We start from the raw sequence: 12359 nt of genomic DNA, 5'->3' as shown, positions 1-12359 counted from the left end.
AAAATTGGTCTCAACATTGATTATTTGGATATAACACCAAAACACTAATCAACAAAAGTAAAACTCAACAAATAGCACTGTAAATAACGTAAAAGCTTCAGTACTAAAAAAGAAATAATCAACAAAATGAGAAGGAAACCTACTGAAAGAGAGAAAATATTTGCAAATCATCTATCAGATAAGGGGCTAACATCTAAAATATATAAAGTATTCTTTCAACTCAATAAAAAGAAAAAAAATCCAATTTGAAAAATAGGCAGAGAAAGTAAATAGACATTTTTCCAAGTGAGACCTCCAAATGGCCAACAGATGCATTAAAAGGTGCTCAGTATTAGTAATCATCAGTGTAATGCAAATCAAAACCATGAGATACCACTTCATATGTTTAGAATGGCTGTCCTCAAAAAGACAAGAGATAAGTACAGGCAAGGATGTGGAGAAAAGGGAACCCTGGTGGGAATGTAATTGGTACAGCCACTAAGGAAAACAATGTGCAAATTCTTCAAAAAGTTAAAAACAGGACTACTATATGACCAAGTAATTCCACTTCTGGGTATATACCCAAAGTACATGAAACAAGATATTGAAGAAAGATATACATTTCCATGTTTACTGTACAATCACTTACAATAGCCCAGATAAGAAAATAGCCTAAATGCCCAAAAGCAGATGAAGAGATAGAAAAGATATTTATGTGTATATATACATAAGTGTGTGTGTACATCATACACACACACACACACACACACACACACACACTCACACACTGAAGTATTATTTGACCATGAGCAAGAAGGAATTCCTACCATTTACAACAACATGGATGGTCCTTGAGGACTCTATGCTAAATGAGAGAACAACAAATACTGTACGGTATTACTTACATTTGATTTGGAATCTAAAAAATGCTAAACTCATAAAAATATAGAATAAAAAGGTGGTTAACAGGAGGTGGAGAATGGGATAATAGGGAAATAGAAGTGCTGTTTTAGGGTACAAATTTTCCACCAATAGGTAAATAAGTCTTTGAGATTTAATGCACAGTATAGTGATTATAGACAAGAATATTGTATTATACATATCAAACTTGTTGAGAGACTAAATCTTAACTATTCCCACCACAAAAGGGAAATGATAATTACATGATAGAGGTACTAACTAATGCTACAATGACAATCATACTGCAATACATCGGTGTATCAACACAATATGTTGTACACTTTCAACTAACACAGTGTTGTATGTCAAATACGTGTGAATTAAAATTGTTATTTGAGGGGCACCTGGGTGGCTCTGTTGATTAAGCTTCTGACTCTTGGTTTCAGCTCAGGTCATGATCTCATGGTTCATGAGATTGAGCCCCACATCAGGCTCTGTGCTGACAGCATAGAACATGCTTGGGATTTTCTCTTTCCCTCTCTCTCACTCCCTCTCGCAATAAATAAATAAACTTTAAAATATATATATTATTTGAGTGAATATAAAGTAAATCCAAGACACAAGAGTAAGGACTAAAAGCAAACACTAGTTGAAATTTAAAAAGATATTGGCACACCAAATAGAATGGAAAATACATAATCAGTTGAATAATATACTTAATTAGAATTGATAAGTCACTCTTGAAATTTATAAATATTACAAATAGTGGATATATTTTCTCATGCCTAAATAGAACATTTACAAGTATTAATCAAATATGCTGCCATGAAGGAAATATTAAATAGGTAGGAAGGGAAGGAGGGAGGAGAAAGAGTCCCAGTGAAACTAGACCCACACTAAAGGATAGTAAAATAAGTAATGAAGTTAACTCACCTTTAGCAAAGTGAAAGATGAAAAGACAGGCAAAATTGGGAATTAAAAAGGTACTTCTTTTTTTTAAAGGAAAACAACAGAAAGACAAAATTTTAAGAAATGTATAACCCCATGCTAATAAAATTAAAGCATGAATAAAATACCCACCTTTCTGGCAAACTTTCACTTACCAAATATATTAATCAGTAAATAATGTTAGCGTCTGTAGCAAGGAATCTCAGTGGTTCAGAATAATAAAGCTTGATTTCTTACTCACCACAGACCCAATGTGGGTTGGTTGATTCCTGGGTAACTTTTCTTTAAGCAGTGACTTTGGCATTCTTCCTCTACTTCAGCCATCTAGACAAAAGAGAAGATAACCATGGAAGTCACATGGGCCATTTTAAGGCAGTGTAGGAAGCTGCATACATCATTTCCACATACACATTCCACTGGCCTCATTGCAAGTCTGTCTAAGCGCAAGGCAGGATGAGGACGGAGACTAAGGCATCCTGTGTTACCTGAAAGAAAACCAGCATCCCTGAAAGTGTAGCCAATTTCTGCCATATCAACAATGATTCAAAATGAAGGAGCAAAGATGAACTGTAACTATGAATACATTAAAATTATTATAGGGAATCTTCTCCCCAAAAGTTCTGGAGGAATTTGGTTTTATTGGTAATTTCATTGAAATATTCAGGAAGCAGTTCATCTCCATACCCTATGAAAAAAAAGAAACTACTGAAAAAAAAATTTTTTGGAACCCACTCAATTTAGTTTATGAAGCTAATTTAACACTGATTTCCAATGTGATAGAAATACTGTCTCATCTAGCTCATCTGCAAAGTAGGGATAATAATATTCCCAATGTTGAAGTTATTTAGATGATTAGATGAATTATGTAAGATGGCACATGGTAAAAATCATATGTTCCTCTTATTACGCCCCAAGTAAATAATACATCAATCTCCATTTTAAATAAAGTATCAATTGTAAGTAAAATTATTTCAAACTGTATTCATTAGCATTATAAGAAATTATCAGGGTAAATTTCTTCTAGGAATACAAATATCTAACATTAGGAAACCCATGAATAAAATGTTTCATTGATATATAACATTTAAATCCTCTCTTTAGATGCTAAAATTGTAAAATTTAACAAATATACTAGATGAAAGTTTAGAAACAACAAAGAGGTAAATCAATAGCTCTCATACAAGAAACTACCCCTTTAAAATGAGAGTAAAGACAAAATTATTTAACACTTTTCTAAAATTTTAAAATAATTCAATAATGCATGAATCAAAGCAAGAAAAAGCAAGCTTTCTGCTTCACTCATAAAAATTACTGAAATGGCAGATTTATAAAATAATGATTTTGTTGTTTTATACTGCCACTAAAATTGATGGTTATGAGTATTACATGCGAACATGGAACAATTCCTAGAATGCAATATTAATGGGAAAGGAAGATACAAAATTGTATTTCGGTAGAGCTACAGAAAAGGAATACTCATACATTTAAAAGAGTAACCTTTATATCTGGAGTCATACTTTTGAAATCCAAGTAGTCTTTCAATATAACAAAAATTGAGCTACTTTTCAAGTACCCACAGAGCTAATTAATCACTTTAGAAATTCCAACAATAGCTAACTAATGTGTAACATTGACAAAACACCTTTTTCACATACAGTATACCATTTATTCTTCACAAAGAGGTTTTTTTTTTCAATTTTTTATTTAAATTCCAGCTAGTTAACATACAGGCTAATATTAGTTTCAGGTGGACAATATAGCAATTCAACATTTATTCTTCCCAAAAGGTATTTAAATATAGCAAAACTTATAAACAGCAAGTCTTGGAATTAGACCTAATATTCACATGTTCTATGGCAGAGGGATCTAGTTTCCTGCCTATATTCTTTCTCCTTTTCTTCTTCACTAACAGAGGAGGAGAAAAGACATCATTACAAGTGGTAAAGTGCCCTTTTAAAAGAGGACATTTCTCAGTTTCTCTTGTAGCTGTAGGTGAACGGTGCCCTTCTCTTCAACTTTATATTTTCTTCAGGAATGCAGGTTTAAGGATTAGAGATGTAGCAGCCATCCTGGATCATGAGGCAACCTTAAGGTCTTAACTCATGTTCTAAGCTTGGAAACCTGATAACTGTGGAGCCAATACACTGGCTCCCAGACAGCATGAAGAAAAATAGTCCCTTAGGTTTTAGTCACTGTTGTAGACTAGAACCTAATTCTAACTAATACATGCGGTTTCCTCTGTACCAAAGGGGAGATCATCAAATTTAAGTGTAAGCATAGGATGAAAGTATTTTAAAATACTTAAAACAACCTTAATCACCTTGGTCCTATACCCAAACTTTAGTGTTTGAGGAAGAGTTATATCTCTTCAAAAACACCTATGGGAAAAAAATTAAACTTCATATGATCAGAAGCTTATTAGACAGTCTTCTTTTGGCACCATCACTTTGAGGAATCCACTTTTTAAAATAAAGAAGAAAAACCGCCAACATTCAGCTATGCCGATAGCTTCAACTACCATTTGGCCCCAAGCCACCAAATACATTTTATTAGCATACACCATGCCTGTGGATCCTCAACATCCACACCCAACTGCTTACTGATATTTCAACATAAGCATCTGAAGCACTGAACTCAACATAATCAGAGCTGATTTCAGAAACTTCTGTTCAAAGCTGGATACCTTAACTCTTTCCAATCACAGTGACTAACTTCTATTGGGTTATGCCAGCCATAACTTAAGGGTTAGCTTAAGTGATCTCCCTAAATTCCTACACCCAATTTGTGAGCAAGTACTATCTGTTTAAGTTCCTAGATATTTCTCAAATTTGCCTGCCTCTTATTTTTCTTCACTGTACCCAGGTATATGCAACTATCATAGCTCTTATATTCTACCACCACAACGACCAAAGCTTTCTACCTGAATCTATTTTGGCCTCCCCTTTCATCTCTTTGGAACCAGTGTGACTTTTTAAAAAGTTGATTTCATCATGCCAGTTCTTTGCTTAAAACAATATAATGGTTCCCCATTGTTTTTATGATAAAGATAAAAATTAATTGCAATCTAAAAGAAACTATTGTCTGGCTCCTGGTACTTCTTCAACATCATGTTTTATGCTCCTGTTTCTCTGGCCTTCTTTTATTTTTTTATAATTCAGGTATAGTTGACATGTATTAGTTTCAGATATGTAACATAATGATTTGACAATTCTATAGATTACTCAATGCTCACAAGTATAGTCTACATTATTCTATTATTGACTAAATTTTCTATGCTGCCTTTTCATCCCTATGACTTGTTTTATAACTGTAAATTTGTACCTCTTAATCCCCTTCACCTATTTTACCCATTCCCCTGTCCACCTCCCCTCTGGCAACCAACAATTTGTTCTTTGTTTTTAGGAATCTTTATCTGGTTTTGGTTCATTTGCTTTTAAGGTTCCACAGGTAGGTGATATCATTTGGTATTTGCCTTTCTTTAACATTTCATTTAGAATGATACTCTGTAGGTCCATCAGTGTTGTCCCAAATGGCAAAATGTCATCCTTTTTATGGCTGAGTAATATTCTATCATGTATATGTGCACATCTTCTTTATCCATTCACTATCCGTAATACATAGCTTGCTCTCAATCCTTGGCTATTGTAAATAATACTGCAAAACACATAGATGTGCCATCAAATTATTTTTTCCAGAGGGGCTGCACCAATTTACATTCCCATCAATAGTGAAGAAGGGTCCCTTTTCTCCACATCCTTGCCAACACTTGGTATTTATTGTCTTCTTGATACTGATACTAGCTGTTGTGACTAGTGTAAGGAGATATCTCATTGTGGTTTTGATTTGCATTTTCCTGATGATTAGTGATGTTGGGCATTTTTTCATGTGTCTGTTGGACATCTGTATGTCTTATTTGGAAAACTGTCTATTCAGATCCACTGTCCTTTTTTAAATCAGGTTTTTTATTTTTGTGTTTGTTTCTTTTTAGTGTTGAGTTGTACAGTTCTTTATATATTTTGGATATTAATCCATATCAGATATATAGCTTGGAAATATCTTCTCCCATTCGGGTTTATTTTTCATTTATCAAAGAGATAACAGACCTATACTCTGGCATGCCTGGGTGGCTCAGTCAGTTGAGTGTCTGACTTTTGATTTTGGCTGAAGTCATGATCTCATGGTGCATGAGTTCAAGCTCTGTGTTAGGCTTTGAGCTGACAGTGCAGAAAATGCTTCGAATTCTTTGTCTCCTTCTCTCTCTGACCCTCCCTCACTCTCTCTCTCTCTCTCAAAAATAAATAAACCTTTAAAAAAACCTACACCCTGAAAACTGTAAAACAGTGATGTAATAAATTGAAGATGACACAAACAAATGGAAGGACATTTCATGTTCATGGATTTTAATTATTTGTTAAAATCCTCATACTACCCAAAGCAATCTACAAATTCAAGGCAATCCCTATCAAAGTATCCATAGTATTTTTCAGAGAACTAGAACAAAAAAATTCTAAAATTTGTATGGAACCACAAAAGACCCCAAACAACCAAAAGCAACTTTAGAAAAAGGAACAAAACTAGAGGTATGACAATCTCAGATTTCAAGATATACTATAAGACTATACTACTCAAAACAGTATGGTACTAACACAGAAAAAGACACATAGATCAAAAGAATAGAATTGAGAGCTCAGAAATAAACTCAAGATTATATGGTCCATTAATCTATGACAAAGGAGGCAAAAATACATAATGGGGAAAAGACAGTCTCTCCAATAAATGGTGTTGGGAAAACTGGAGCAATATGCAAAAGAATAAAAGTGAGCCACTTCCTTACACCATACACAAAAATAAATTCAAAATGGATTAAAAACCTAAATGTAAGACCTGAAACTATAAAACTTCTAGAAGAAAACAAAGACATCAATCTCTTGGACATCAACCTTAGCAATATTTTTCTGGGTATTTCTCCCCAGGCAAAGACAACAAAAATAAAAACAAACAATTGGGATTATATCAAACTAAAAGGCTTTTGCACAGCAAAAGAAACCATCAACAAAACAAAAAGAGAACCTACTGAATGGAGAAGATATTTGCAAATGACATATCCAGTAAGAGGTTAATACCTGACCTTCCTTATGTTCATCAGATGCAGCCTCTGTGTTCCCCCTCAGACTCTTGGATATTTCATTTGCCTGATATTTCTTTCCCTCCCTCTCTCCTTACTTTGTATTTCTTATTTTCTACTCAGCCTTAAGATCTTTTCTTAAATCTTCTTTATTGAAGAACTTATCTGGTAAGATAGTTTCCTTATACCTCATTTATTTATTCATTATGTTATTTATTTTTGTTTCTAGTTATCTGATAATTTTCTCTTAGGATATCTCATTCTGTCATATACTTTTCTCCACAGCACTACATCAGTGGCAATTACATATTTGTGTGATTATTTGATTAATATTTGTATCCTCTCTCAAAATACACATTAGATGCTGTGAAAGCTTCAATCATATTTGTTTTACTCATTATTGCATTCCTATGCAGTACTTTGCACAAAGTAGTTGTTGACAGAGATGTGTATGTGGAGGGAGATACAGACAAAATAGATACAATAATCTAATATATAGATATTCCAAAATATTAATAAATATTCTAAAATATTAGTAATGAATGATAGGGTTATGATATTTTCCATATTTTATTCATCTGAATTTCTTATTTCCTACAACTAGTATTAGTAGTTTGTAGGGTGCCTGGATGGCTCAGTTGGTTAAGTGTCCAGCTTTGGCTCAGGTCATTCATGATCTTGCAGTTTGTGAGCTCAAGCCCTGCATCAGGCTCTCTGCTGACAGCTCAGAGCCTGGAGCCTGCTTCAGATTCTGTGTCTCCCTTTCTCTCTGCCCCTCCACTGCTCATGCTCTGTCTCACTCTCTTTCAAAAATAAATAAACCTTAAAAAAAACTTTTAAAAATAATTTTTAAAGACACTTTGTGGGTTTTTTTAATCTTAAAAATAGACAATTGAATTCTGTCAATTCTGACAATTGAATTCTGTCACCTTTAATTAAGAGGTCTTAATTAAATCAATGGCACTATCTCTTATTCCATAGTAGCTGTAGTTTAGGCAAAGGCTAAGGCTTTCACAGAATAACTGAACAGTCAAGTCCACAGAAACCTATTTTCCCATGATAAAAAAACATGTCTTAGCCTAGTCCTGAGCTGGAAATAGAGAACCCTAATTTTTCATAAGCAAGACCTCCAGCATCTACACAGGTCCCATAAGTCCATCTTCATCCAACATTACTAAAAGAAAAAAAGAAAAGAAAAAGAACTCTCTCAAAAATAAGAGAACCATGCAATGCTTCAACATAGTACCTAGTGATGTTTCAAGATCCTATCTAAGTGTATAGTATTATGCCTCCTTACTTAACCCTTCTTCAGGAAATTTTCTTACTTCATTAAACTTTCTTCTACATTTAAAGTCAAAAAGCTTCTTCTCTTTGCAGGTATATGCTAAGATTTTTTTTTTCTGATTTTGACCTTTGTTTTTCTCTTCTCAGCCTTCATCTTACTAACTTCAGTGTGGTCTTGCCATAAAAATCACCTATCTTAGATACTCAGTAAATGCTTTTCAAGCACTTATTAGCACAATATTCAGTCATTCATTTAAGAGGGGGAAAAAGCATCCTTCAAGGGTGCTTAGTTTTCCTATGTGTGCATAATCACTTTGAGGATTTCCATCATTTCTGATTCTTATAAAACATGATGTGAGTTACTAGAAATGTTATAATGCCCAATAATTATATAAGTCATGGTGAAGAAAACTAATTGATTTGAAAAACTCCTCCCTTTTTTGATTTTGGGTGTGGGTATTATTTGTTTTAAAAATTTTTTGTTTCTAAAATTTGGTAAAGTCCTATCACTTGTTGGTATTCTAAAAACTGGAGAAAATATTTCAAAGCTCATACTTTGTCAGAAGAGATGAGAATTTATGTTAGGATGGGTTTTTATTGTTTATTTTGTGTTTGATTTCAGTGATTTTGAGGTGCTAGAGACTAAGTTAGTGGTTTCCTGAAAATATATATATTAGCACTTCTCTTTGCTTTTGGAGGCTCCATGACACCTTAATGTTTCGGGATGCTCTCTTATAGATGGAGTATAAGAGAATGAGGAAAGACTTCAGCCTCAAGCAAATTCGGCTTATATCCTTGCTCAATGTTAACTATGTGACCATGAACAACTGTTTTACCTCTGAATTCCAACTTTCACTTTTGTAAAGAGAATATAATACTTGCCTCATGAATGTGTTTTGAGAATTGATTAGAAAAATACAGGGGCACCTGGGTGGCTCAGTTGGTTAAGTGTCCGACTTTGGCTCAGGTCATGGTCTCGTGGGTCAGGAGTTCCAGTCTTGCTTCGGGCTCTGTGCTGGTGGTTCAGAGCGTGCTTGGGATTTTCCCTCTCCCTCTCTCTCTGTCCTTTCCCCACTTATGTGCACGCACACTCTCTCTGTGTCTCAAAATATATAAATAAACTTAAAAAAAAAGAACTAAAAATACATATCATGCCCAACACAAAACAGGCACTCAATAAATACTAGCTTCCATTCCTCCTTTTTCAGAAACTATATTACACTTTGAATCACATTTAAGTAAAGGATTTTATGTGAGGTGTTTAGAGATTCCGACAAGTTTCTGGTTTTTGTTTCATGAAAAAATGTTTGGGTTAAACTCTAACAGAAGATGACAAAATAGAAATGTTAGAACAGGAGCAGCATTTAAAGAACATTCTGTGATTGGAGACATGCCACCAATGGCAGAGAGCTACATGTGGAGGATGTGTGATGTAATCAGACCTACAACTTCTAAAGAGCACCCATTAAAGGTCATCTCAGGGAAAAAATATCACACAGCACTTCGAAGATGGCTTTTCATTTAATATCATGTAGACAGACACTCGCTGTCAACGTTTTGCTGTGTCTTCTACTGCTGAACAAACATGGACAAGGTTTCACAAAACTTTAACAGCTAATAAAGTTATTAGTTATTAGCTCATCAGCTAATAAGTTATGCATTAAAAATTACAGACATACCCATATCCTCAGATTGGAAATATTAAGCCTTTTTTTAATGGCTCTGAATGCCAGTCAGTGTGTGGCTCTGATGTATTTTTCCACATATAATTATGACTTAGAGGATAAGTTATCCTGAAATTTGACACTATGCAAGGAAAAGCATATGAAGTCCTAAGACAGATGTCTTTTTTTTTTAATCGAGGATTACCTTTTCTGACTCTGATTGCCTAGTGAAGATACTTTGTTTAGAAGATAGAATCACCTGTACTTCTCACTGGACAGCCAACTCTGTCAGCATGTGTGCCTCCTGCGGGATGAGGAATGCCACTTATCCTCACCAAACAAACACTGTCTCTTTTCAAACCTATAAAACAAGGCTGATTTAAGAGATCCCCAGAAGGCACTCTTTAAGCCCTTCCTCCCCCTTCAAGAAAGTCCTCCATCACTGTTAATGAACCTAATGATGCTTCAGATTCACCAATTTCTCCAGTTTCCTGGAGGGTATAGTCACACGAAGTGTTTCAAGGAGTTTTTCTCCTTCAGGCAGTTTCTGGCACTGTCAGCCGTCTCCTGAAGTCACAACTCACCTATTTTTGAATGAAAGAAAAAGAAAGCTTTCAGGGAACAAAATGCCTTTCAAATGTACTGATGATAAAGTAAACATCTCTCTGAAGTGATAAAACAAAATGTCCAAGTAGGAATTGACGTCAAGCTCTGTCCTCAGCCTAGAATGCCCTTGCCTTCATCCTTTTCTCATTTGGCTAAACTCCTCCAGACCTTCCTTTAACTTAAGTACAGAGGTCACATTTTAATAAGCATGTATCCCTCTTTGCACCTCCCTTCCCATCTGACACACGGATGTCCCCTTCCTGTCCTATGCATGTTACTTGTCTATTTCCACAAATAAACCTTTATTTCTGCATCCTGAAGGCATGAAAGTTCAAAGCTTCTTAAATGTATGGGCAAACAAATAGCAAATGAACAAACCAGAAACTCTGCTTACCTACATCTGCACAGAGGACAGGACCCAGAAAGCCCCAGAGATTCACACTTGCCCTTGTCTAAGTACAGCATCCAGAGGTGACCTGACAAATGTCCTCTCTGAAAAATGTCCGAAGACTATTTGGCAGCCAGTTATACAAAGCTCTAATATGAGTCATATGTTTCAAGTTTTATCTCTTTATTATATCCATGGTCTTTAGCCAAATCTAGTTCATTCAAATCCCCCGCTACCAATTTAGTAACATTTTGATTCCAAGTGTGTGACCTATAGTCCTTCAGGATGATTGCTCTCATCAGAGTGAGAAATCTGAGAGCTAAGGAGATCTTTGGCATCTGAAGTTGAGCTGGAGTGAAGGAACAAGTAGGGAAATAAAGAAAAACTTGCCTTCCTTCCTCCCTCCCTTCCTTCCTTCCTTCCTTCCTTCCTTCCTTCCTTCTTCAAAGTCACACGTAGGCTGCCGTGTCTGTGGTTTGCATAGGGTATGATAATCCATCTCCCGTGGACTAGCCATTTCCCCAATAACAGCTCATTTATCATGTTGGTGTTTCATCTCCAAATCAAAATAACTATCTTATTGATATTTGATATCTGTATTGATATCCAATAAGTACAATGGAGTACATGGAGTACATGGTACATATTGATTATGACTTTGGTAATATATGAACTATTGTTTTTTCTTTTTATTAGTGGCTTTAAAGTTAGCTTTTTCTTAAGTCCCATCCTCATTACTTCTAGCTTAGAATATGATAATAGTACTACACTTGTCTCCACATGTTATGTTTCATTTCCATTCCATCCTGAGGGACCACCTGCAACTCCATATTGAAACTCTGCCTACAATTCAATGATGGCAGATTTCTGGCACTCCTTGATTGGAAGTCCATTTTTTATACATTGTTTGCTTTAACCAGGATGATTTCATTGTTCTCCACCACTATCTGTAAGTCATGACACTTAGGCCCATCTCTGAGCCTTTGTTCAAAATACTGTCTCAGCTGGTAACATCATCAATTTATGTGGATCAAGTTCCCACCCACTCTGCTTAACCCAATTCAACTATGTTCAAGCTAAGTGTACAGATTCCATAGTAGTGGTAAGTAGGATAAAGTTAGAAGATTCTGAGAAGCTGCAACAGAGCCCAGAGGACAATCTGTGTGCCTGTGTGCACAAAGGATATTGATAGGCTTGGCGTGTCATGGTTGTGGAAACTCATTTTGGCATTGAAAGGAAGAAGTCAAATTTGCTCCCTTATGTAACAGTTTCAAACTATACATTGCATTCTCATCTAACAGTAACAATTAATGCCAAAGGGAAAAATAATCAATGTCTAAAACAAGAGCAGAACAAGTATTACAAATCTACCCTGACAGAAATGGGTTTGAAAGGAGGCAATGTCATTAGGGCAGGTGGATACCACAAAGGTCTAAGGCAGCCCTGCTTCTGTTAACTAGCAGCT

The 12359-nt window shown here is 35.1% G+C and overlaps 1 long non-coding RNA gene across 1 annotated transcript in view; it reads right to left on the bottom strand.

The window, feature by feature from the left end:
• Positions 1-12359, bottom strand: part of LOC123385930 — a 181544-nt gene that overhangs the window by 108414 nt on the left and 60771 nt on the right. The window contains exon 2 of the long non-coding RNA XR_006599215.1: positions 2069-2151. This is a non-coding gene — a long non-coding RNA (uncharacterized LOC123385930). The remainder of the gene's footprint in view (positions 1-2068; positions 2152-12359) is intronic.

Source organism: Felis catus, chromosome B3, assembly GCF_018350175.1.
Source record: "Felis catus isolate Fca126 chromosome B3, F.catus_Fca126_mat1.0, whole genome shotgun sequence".
NCBI classification, from domain to species: Eukaryota; Metazoa; Chordata; class Mammalia; order Carnivora; family Felidae; genus Felis; species Felis catus.
Note: the sequence above shows the minus strand (reverse complement) of the source record. Positions and strands in the feature narration are given on the sequence as shown.